This window comes from Miscanthus floridulus, chromosome 19 (assembly GCF_019320115.1).
Source record: "Miscanthus floridulus cultivar M001 chromosome 19, ASM1932011v1, whole genome shotgun sequence".
Lineage (NCBI taxonomy): Eukaryota > Viridiplantae > Streptophyta > Magnoliopsida > Poales > Poaceae > Miscanthus > Miscanthus floridulus.
In genome coordinates this window covers 45,788,087-45,798,234 of record NC_089598.1, presented here as the reverse complement: position 1 = coordinate 45,798,234, position 10,148 = coordinate 45,788,087, and the positions used below count along the sequence as shown (strand labels likewise).

The 10,148-nt window shown below is 44.0% G+C and overlaps 1 pseudogene; it reads right to left on the bottom strand.

Annotated features, from left to right (window-relative positions):
- Window positions 1-685: 685 nt before the first annotated feature.
- On the bottom strand, window positions 686-9,159 carry LOC136525972 (disease resistance protein PIK6-NP-like; annotated as a pseudogene).
- Window positions 9,160-10,148: the final 989 nt, after the last annotated feature.

Sequence of the window (10,148 nt, the reverse complement as noted above, 5' to 3'; positions counted from 1 at the left end):
TACTCGATCTACGATCGAGGGCCTGAACCAGGATAAATCGACTGTCTCTTGCGTTAACCATCGAGTTCAGCATACGCCGAAGCCCGAACATACTGCCCCGGGTACCCCCATGGCAGGCTGTTGGTGGTCAAACATCGACAGAGGCGCGCTTGCGTGCGGGCGCGGTGGCTGCACCGGGCAGCCGGTGGCCTGGCAGGCGCGGCTCGCTTACTGCCTCGGCTGGCTTGCTGGCGCGGGCGGGCTAGCTGGCATGGGCGGACGGCGTCCTCGGCCGCGGGTAGGCGCGGGCGAAGGTGGGCGCGGCGGCACTACCTTGCTGCCTTTGTCGCGGAACGCCGACTGCTCGGGCAAGAGGCAGCGGCGGTGGTTATACCGGGCTCTGCCGCGCCACGGATCAGGGCACGGCACTGCCGCGCCAAGATCGGTGGCGCGGCAAAGCCTTGCCACGTCAGCAGTCAGCGGTGATGGTCGCCGCCACGTAAGGCCTCTGCCGCGCCACCATGCATGGCGCGGCATAAGCATTTGGCCGCGCCATGGCAATAGGCACGGCCAAAAGTGTTAGTTTAAAAAAAACCGACAGTGATAGATTTAAAATTATATTAAAAAAAGGGTTAAAATTAAAAAAAAATCCTTGGTGTCACGGTCCCAACAATTGATACCAAGTTAAACTTAACATTTTGTCGTACTAAGCCTCTGGCTTTCCTTCTCATTACATAGTGGTGATACAAAACGAGTTATTAATAGAATTACATAATGAGTAATGATAGTGGTAACACTACACATTCCCTCTACTAGCACTAGGCTCTATCATTGTCACAAATAATGATAGTGGTGATTATGTACCTTCCATCTTCTTATTAACACTAGGCTATCATTAACATGCACATTAACAGGCAAGCCTTCAATTATTGCAATATGCTTGATAACAATAAGCATGCCTTCTATGTCAGTAGAACCTTTGGAAAGCTGAACTGATGATGAACTAATTTAGGTGACTCTGTGACCCACATAGCACCTGTATAAGCCATATAAAACTGGCTATTCCTGGTCGTGGTAGTATTACCAAAACCAAGCTTCCATAGACCCAAGCATTCTGCAAGGAAGACTGCAAACGTGTCATCATCACACAAATTGCTTGACTTGAAGCGATTGAATAGCCTAGCATCAAATGAATGTAAAAGTAATTCAAAATCAATAGTGAACCTATACTGGAGCATAGAGATACCTCTTGTAGGACTTTTAATGCTTCGTTCCCAATCCTAAGCTTATGTCAAGAGCATGAGCATTTGCAAATTTACATCCCCTAGGGAGAGAACGTAAATAAACTAGCAACGAGCAACAGCAGTAAGTACCGTTGAACTGATGGCCAAAAGGCTCACGGGATATAAGATAGGAATTGCAAATAAAAATGTCTCAGTTGATAACCACACGTAAGGCAAAGTAATTCCCGTGCAGAAATGACTTCTCTTGTCCACAAGATGACAATCCGTTAGTGCATAGGTGTGGGGAATCATTGATCAAAGCCACATCAATACTACGACTACGAGATGTCAACTTCATACTCAGGCAGGGTATCAGTGACTTCAGAACCTACAATGGATCCTTCCAGGTCATACTACCTTTGGACATTTGACATTTGTAATACTGGATGATTTGGGTGTGCATCCACTTCTTCATGCAACATGTCAAACTTTGCCACATCATCATCATATTGAAGTGCAATAATCTTAAGCCTTGGGAGATGCTTGACACCAACAATCCCCGATTCCAACCTGCAGCCATAGATTTCAATACTTCCCATGTGAGGCGAAGTGCCCTCCTCAAATATTATCTCTCTTGCTTCAAGAAGTAAATATCAACTTCTTTGAGATTTGGGAATGCCCCCCTTCTGAACACTAATTTTCTCCAACATAAGCATTCCGATAAAGACGAAGGAGCATGAGATTGGGAAGTGCCCCAAGTATCTCCATCGTTTTATCTTCCTTTAGCCTGCTCCTGGATAAATGCATCTTAACCAGCTGCTTAAGGTTCCCGAACCAATTCGGCATATCTGCAAGAGATCCATTCAACTTTAAACTCCTTAGAAGGGGCGGAGGAGAGGAAATAAAGGCTAGCCACTCCAATGATTCAACATCTGAGGATCCCTCAGCATCCACATGGAGAGACTGGAGTGATGAAAGCTTTTCAATAGCTGCACAAAGTATCATGTATTTGTCCTCGGTGGCACCTTTCGATGTCACACTTAGTTTTCTTAGCTGACTGAGTTCTCCAACCTCTTTTATCACTTTCCTACTAGTTCCTTTGATGTCCACAACCTCTAGTACCTCTAACTTTTTGAGGTGGTTGATTCCTCTTGGCAGCCTTACACCTTTTGTATCAGACCAACGGGCAGAACAGGCCATCCGTACCTCGGACATTAAGTTGGCACGGTCACTGAAATTAACTAGTTGTGTGAATATCATGGGAACACACATTGTGATAGTCAGGCATCCCTTTGGGTTGTCCATCAAATTAAAGTAACCACAATCTAACCTTTTGCTGCAGCAGAGACTACGGAGATTTCTGAGTTCAGTCATATCAGTAGTTAGTGCTGAAATATTTGTTTCTCTCAAGTCCAAGGTTTGTAAGCATCGCAGTTTCCCTATGGATCTCAGAAGTGCAAAATTATAGGAAGTTCCTGAAATGTCAGATACTTCATGTGGTGCAAAGCCCCAATGTTGTTGGAATCTTTTTCTGTGATTTTAAATTTTGCATCTTCCAAATCCAAGACTCTCAACATTCTCAGCTGTGGCGAACAAAATGAAGTTGCTGGCTCCATAGTCCTATCGTCAAATACAGATATTGAACGGACACTGCTCCAGTTCAAGCCTATTTCTGAGCACTTGTTTCCATGGAACGCTACATGACGAATGTTCTCCTCTTCTACATTAGTGACATTATCCTTAGTCAAGAGCACAAATTTTTCCTCTCTAGAAATTGAAACTATGATATCACGCACAATATCATGGATTGTGCATTTTTTAACAACTCCTTCAACATTGCTTCAAGGCTTGGATTGCTCTCAAGTTCTGAAGGGAGTTCTTCAAAAAACTTCCCCCACTGTGCTATCTTTTTAGTCGCAAGAATGCCTCCAACAGTGAGTATAGCCAGTGGTAAACAACCACATTTTTTTACCAGTTTTGTAACTATGTGCTTCATGTTCTCACCTATTTCCAGGACTACTTGTCTCTTGCTTGTCTTCCTTAGTAGCAAATCTACAGCGTCGTCCATTTGAAGGGGTTCAAGGTGGTAAATAAGTGGTTGAGATGTACAACTCTCAGCTAAGCCAGCATCTCGTGTTGTTACTAATATGCGGCTACCTCTGTTGTTATTCTTTGGAAAAGCAATATGTCATACTCAATTTTAAGGATAAAATTGAATGCACAAACTCATGTGTGCCTAGAAATCAGTCACACACACAAGTCGACAAATCATATAAAGTATCATCACGGTGTCTCTTACATCACAAATAATAACATTAAGTAGTCTTACACAACACAGCGGAATAGTAAAGGATAACTCTCTCGTGGAACACCATCACAGGGAAGGTCAACTGGTTGACCACAAGCCTAATAATCTTCAGGAAACTCTTCGTACACGTTGTCATCTGTTACCCATCCGGGATTTTTGTCCAAATATAGAAAATAACAAGCGTAAGTACATCCCGTACTTAACAAGTTAACATGGGGTTATGAAGCTCAAAAGGGTTGACACTGGTTTACTGCAGTTAGCATTTTTAGTAAGTCAAGCTTTTATTATCAGGTATTATCAAGTTATGCTTAAACTCCCATTTATTCCCATATGAACAAATATCAGGGTCAAGTGTATCATAATATCATCATAGATCATCTTAAATGATCATCAACAAGTAACCAATTATTCTGTGAGTTTTTCGGGCCGCTCGTGACCGTGAGCACGGCTGTTATAACAGTTTGTTACCCTCTGTAGAGGTGGTGCACATTCACCGCGAGTCGTGATTCCCATATGCCCGGGTTAATTAGTCCCATGTCACTACCAAAGTGAGCGGGCAGGGTACACTATGAAGCCATTTCATATGTTTTTCTAACAAGTTAGGAGCCGCTAGGTTTTCTTGGCAGGCAGATGTAGGAACCCCCTTTCCTATGGCACATATCCATCGCGGCTATACACATAGGAATAGAGGCAGCCCTATACCCAACGTGGCAAGCCCTATTTACGCCAAAAAGGTAACCTCTAACTAGCTAGAAAAGGTCCTATTACTGAGCTAAAGTCAGAGCCATATGACTCTTCCGGTTGCACTGTCAGTCCCAGCTTTTACCGACAGATAAGTCCTTATGGAGGGCCAGGAGCAACATGATCAAAAGTCATTTACACCTTCGCCCTATGGAACAGTTGCTATAAATCATGTTATACTTTTAGTTCCATAGAATCATTCATCATCATATAGATTATGTTCAGTTAGAGCACTAGCAATCTACCCATATGCAATTACCCCATAGGAGTCAAGGGAACAAGTCATCAAATATCTAGAATGTCCTTAGGGTTATCAAGATTAGACACATGCACATGAGTAATTGATTAAAGTGAAATAGGACATCAAGGTAGGCCCATGCTATACTTGCCTTAGTTCACAAACTCTTGCTGATCCTGCTGGTCGTCGAAGAATTCTTGGTCTCCAACGTTCTCCTCACCGTCTGAACGCGACCAACACGGCAACATACAACATTCCAAAAGCATTCATGCAAAGCAAACATTCCTATCATTAGAACAGTACACCAATAGTATAGAAAACAAGATAAAATGTTTATGAAAATAATCTACGTCTCGCTACGATCACGTCAACGCAAAGTTCACGAAAAACGGAGCTAAAATACGAATGTTATGATTAAAACGGGATTTCCTATAGCAATATATTTAATTAAATCTAACCATGAAATTAAAAAGTTCCAAACTTGACTAGCAGTGGTTCTAACATGTAGATTATGGATTTACGAAGCTAACGCGATTTGAATAGATCAATTCGGAGCTAAAACGACGATTTTATAAGCAAAACAGTTCAAATGGCATTTCTGTAAATACTGAAAACGTATTTTAGACTAAAGCAGTGAACTTTACGCTTTCAAAACGAGAATGCGTACTCGGGGAAATGCGCGTTGGACTGTGGGTTCTATTCATCCGAAACCGAGGCACTCTTTAGCATATTTACACGCGAAAGGGTATCGGCCTACGTGGGCCATCGATCAAGCAACGCACGGCCTGAAACAGATGGGAGGGAGAGAGAAAGGGGCGCTGGCGGGGAACAGTGCAGCCGCGGCGGCGCAGCCATGGCCGGCGGCAAGGACTCACCGACGAGCTCGGTTCGGGGGCTTTGGTCCACGATTCGATGAACCGCAAACACCGGAAGAGAGAGGGGGAGCAGGCAAACACGTCTAGGCCGAGAAGACAGTCGGAGAGCGAGGTTGGCGCGGTGGCCGCCATGGCCGGCGAGGCGGAGGTCATCGGCGCACGCAGCTAGAGTCCTAGGGGCCACGAAACTCGAATAAAATGGCATGAGGAGGTAGAGGGGAGCATGGCGAGGCTCACAGTGGGGAACTCGGGGTCGGAGACGGCTCGGGGAAGGCGGGTCACGGCGGACGCCTATCTTCGGTGCTTCGCCGTGCGTCGGTTGCGGCCTCCGAGGCGTGAGCGAGAGCGAAAACGGAGCAGGGAGATGCAGCAGGGGGCGGCTCGGGCGCGGGCTCCGTTTTGTAGAGGCCGGGGCGTGGGGGAAGGGCGCTCCCACGACGCGCGTGGAGCAGGGCGTCGGTTGCTGCAGACGCACGCGCAGGTGGTTGCGGGACGCGCGGAAGGAGGTGTGGGAGGAGCTGACAGGCGGGGGCCGGGCGTTAGCGGCTGGGGAAGGGAGGCGCGGCGGTTGCCAGCGGCGCGCGTGACATGGGCCGGCCCAGGAAAGAAGAAGGGGAGAGGCGGGCGATGCGCTGGGCTGGGCCGGAGCGGGACGCCAGGGAGAGGCCAGAAGGGCCGAGCTGGGCTGGCGGGAGGAGCGGGCCGAAATCAAGGAAGGGAGAAAAGAAGAATTTTCCTTTTTCTTTTTCCAACCAAATTTTCCAAAAGTATTTTAAATTTAAATTTCAATTCTCTTTGAAAATTTTGATCAATACCAAACATTCACAAAATTATATGCAGCAGCATGTATGCATCACTTGTAGCTAATCTTATATTTGATTTTAGTTTTTATAAAATTTATTACTTTCCTATGTTTGAATGCTCACATAAATTGCTTAAATAAATCAATTTGACTATTTTTGTTAGAAAATGCAAAAATTAGGGTGTTGCACAATATCATTAATCCAATTCCACGCGTCTATGCTCCATAGGTCATCAAGGACAACAAAGTACCGTTTCTCCTTTAAACCTTGTACCAAGCAATCAGAAAGATGCTGCACTTGAATCAGCAATTTCCCCTGGAGCTCTTTCGAGAGTTTGTCTAATGAATCAGCACCTAAAAGTTGCCTAATCATATCTTTTAGAATCTCCTTCCTGTCAAATGACTGGGACACAGTGACCCAAGCACAGCAAGAGAAGTACCTTGGGATATCTTCCTTACTTTCGTAGGTCTTCCTTGCCAGAGTAGTCTTTCCTAAACCACCCATACCAACAACACAGATTACCTTAGTAGGACCATCATCAGGGCTGACGTCTATCAGCTTAAGCAATTCCTTTTTAGGAGTGGCAAAGCCCACAAGTTCTGACTCATCTGTATTGTTAGCTGATTGGTTGCGAATGTCTTCCATGTAGGAATCCCTCTCATCTGTGCAGATAGAGGAAATAGGCTTTATTAAGCTGTAGCGTGTGTTCCTGTTGCTCACCTCTTCAACTCTTGATTTGAGGTTCTGAATCCGTATTGCAATCCGATGACGATCACCAAGCTTCGGCAGTTGGCGCGACAGGCTTTGGCTCTTCACATGAACTTTAAACTCATCCAGACAATCTTCAATATCATAAGACAAATCTTGTACTTGCTTTGCCCATACCTTCAGTAACTCATCTTTCTTCTTCTCTACTTCAGCAGCTCTTAGGAATGCCTGAATTGTTTTTAATTCATCTTTGATGTACCTACCAAACATAGGTTCATAGAAAATTAGAGTGGCCTTTGCCCCATGATCAGTGGCATAAGAATTAGGTTTTCAATGCCTAAAAGTACCAAGGAAATGAATAGATTATGTAACAAAAAAATGTTATAATAGCAACATTTTATCTATTTATACAGATATATTATAATAACACTTAATTTTTTACATTGGAGTACAACACTTTGTATATGGTCAACTATTTTTTATTCTCAATGGAACTAGTGTCCAACGTTTACAATAGTGAAATGAGGCTGACCAGCTCAACTAACAAGTAGCATCAGTAATGGGCACATATTCCCTTCCCCTACAGTAGTTACTACATCAGCATGTCTTAGTGAAATTCAACTGCTACTTTCCATGAATGAACACAATTAGCTTGGACCCTAGCCCTCAACTCTTCCCTTTCCTAAGTCTGCGCACAACCACGCACGAACATCATTTCTACGAATGCCTACTGCCTACAGGTGAAGTACAAAATCTAAATTTTGAAGCAATAGGAAATACACTTTATTAGTTTATTAGTTGGGTTGTCCAAAGGATTGGTGCTTGTTTTCCGAGGGGCCCTCGCCTTCTTTAAATTTACCCGACATAACATAACTACATAAGAAAACATGAGTTAATCCCATAGAAACTGGCCCAGTGAATGAACATCATGTGTTCTGCAGTTCCCTGGTAAACTGTGTCAAGCATACGAGGCTGTCGGTTGGTCTCTCAACTCAGTAATATCCGTGAAACAGCTGTGGTGGCTGTGCATCACACGGAAATTGCATAACCAAACACCTTGGCCATGAATCCGATGATAATCAAATAAAGCAATGATACCTCCTAGGCAAATAGAATCTATGAGGTTGTGGGAATGCTAAGCAGGAGATGGACTGTTGGCTGTTTTGTTCTACTCAAGATGAAGGATCATGGGATAGAACGATCTTCAGAGAGCTAAGGTCCCTGCTAAACAATTGAATTTCATTCCGAACGAGTGGTTCTATGGCAGTATCACCAAGGCATGCACGTATTTTAACTACTTCTACGATAGATGGATAGCATTCCATCAGCAACCTAGTTGCCCCAGACATGATGCAATACTTCCTCCTTCATAAACAGGTGTATGTTTTATAGAGCTTGCGAATTTGGGATCGACCGCAAACATATGTAAAGGGGCCAATACAGATTTTATGAAAACACATTCAGCACATGTATTGCTATATAGTATAGATACTATGATTGGTACAGATAGCTAGGATAAGCAAAAGATTTGGTTGGAACAGTAAGACGCTTGAGAAGGAGAAAAGAAAAAGATTTTAGCGTGACCACAAATCGTTAACACTCAGAGCATCGTGGACACGACCATGGAAACGTATACACTGGGAACCAGTCATCGACAATGAATGCAGAGCTAGAAATATGGTGATGCGGATACAATCATATACATACATAAGATGGGAAGGTCCCTAGAACCTAGGTACTTGGAGTTGGAAGGGCAAATGTCCTACATATATAGGCTTGTGCATACCAGTCGAAGAACTAGTACTAATAGCGCACAATTTCGACAGTGAAAAACTGTGCAGGTTCAACTGATCCCATATTAACAAGTTTAGCCCCGACGCGCGGTTAAAGCCGTGCTAAAGAGTCGTCGCCATGAAGACTCGCCGAGTCAATTCGCAATTGTTCTCTTGATTATAGTTTGTAATTCGTCCATAATTTCAGGCATTCGCTCCGCGATTGCACTCCAATAAATAGTGTTCTGCTAACTCTACACCGATCCACGGTGGGGCAAGCACGAGGAAGAGGAAGGGAGGGGTCACATTGTGCAGCAGGACTGCAGGAGGAGTGAGATTGCAGGGCGCACGTACCAGATCTTTCTGGACGCCGAGAAGGAGGCTCGCCTCGTCGGCGGCGGCGGAGGCGGCCTTGCTGATGGCGCTGCCCAACAGCACCCGCGCCATACTCATCACCGTATCAGCCATCAGTTGGTCGATGCACGCACTCGCGACCGGAGCAGTCAAAGCTCCGAAGCACCAGCGCCGGCCGCAGAGAAATTTGCTGTTTGGTTTTCTCTTTTCTTCATTTTTTTATTTACTTTGCAAAACACGTTGCCACTGGGTCAACGCCAGTGATGTTGACCGGTGACATGTTTGTAATTTTTCCTCTTTTTCTAATTGATTGAGAAATGGTGCTTCTTCCATTCTTTTATTTACAGAAAAGTTGGAGAGAGCGAGGAACACTGGCCCGAGGGAAGCAAGGGTCTTCATTAGTTGGAGTATTTTGATTTGAAAAAAGTTCATTCGACCTCTTTAACTTATCAGTCACGATATAGTATTTTTCTCTCACAACAAATCAGCGAACAATATTTTTCAGGCTAGCTTTTCAGCGAAGCGAACAGGGCCTCGTGTGAATCCGATTTATCTACCCAAATAAAAAAAATGGACTTTTAGACTCCTCAACTCTTGAAACACTTCATGTTGCCTCCACGAGCGATATGAAAAACGGTTTTGGCTTGTGTGTCCCCGTATCAACTGTCATATTATAACGCCCTAAAATTTGAATTTTTGAAAATAGAGCTAAAAATTTTAATTTAGAATTTATGTGGTCATAAAACATAGGAAAATAAAAATTTTCATTAATTTAAAATTTTGTTATAAGGTAGCAACATGTTTGTGCATACATACTGTTGTATATTTATTTTGTGATGATTGGGTTTGATCAAAACTTCAAAAGGATTTAGGCCACGTTCGCTGGTCTGAAACTTGGCTGAAACTGGCTGAAAAATATTGTTCTTGCTGAATTGTTGTGAGAGAAAAACACTGTTCTGACTAAAAAAATAAGCCGAACAAGCCGAATATAGGGTAAGCCGAATAGGGCCTTAAATTTAAATTGAATTTGTATTTGAAAATTATGTTTAAGAAAATAAAAAGAAATTTCTTTTCCTCTCATCTTCCTTCCCTGTCATTCGGCCCAGCTGCACCAGCTCCCGCTTCCGCCGCGGCCCGTTTCCCCGCT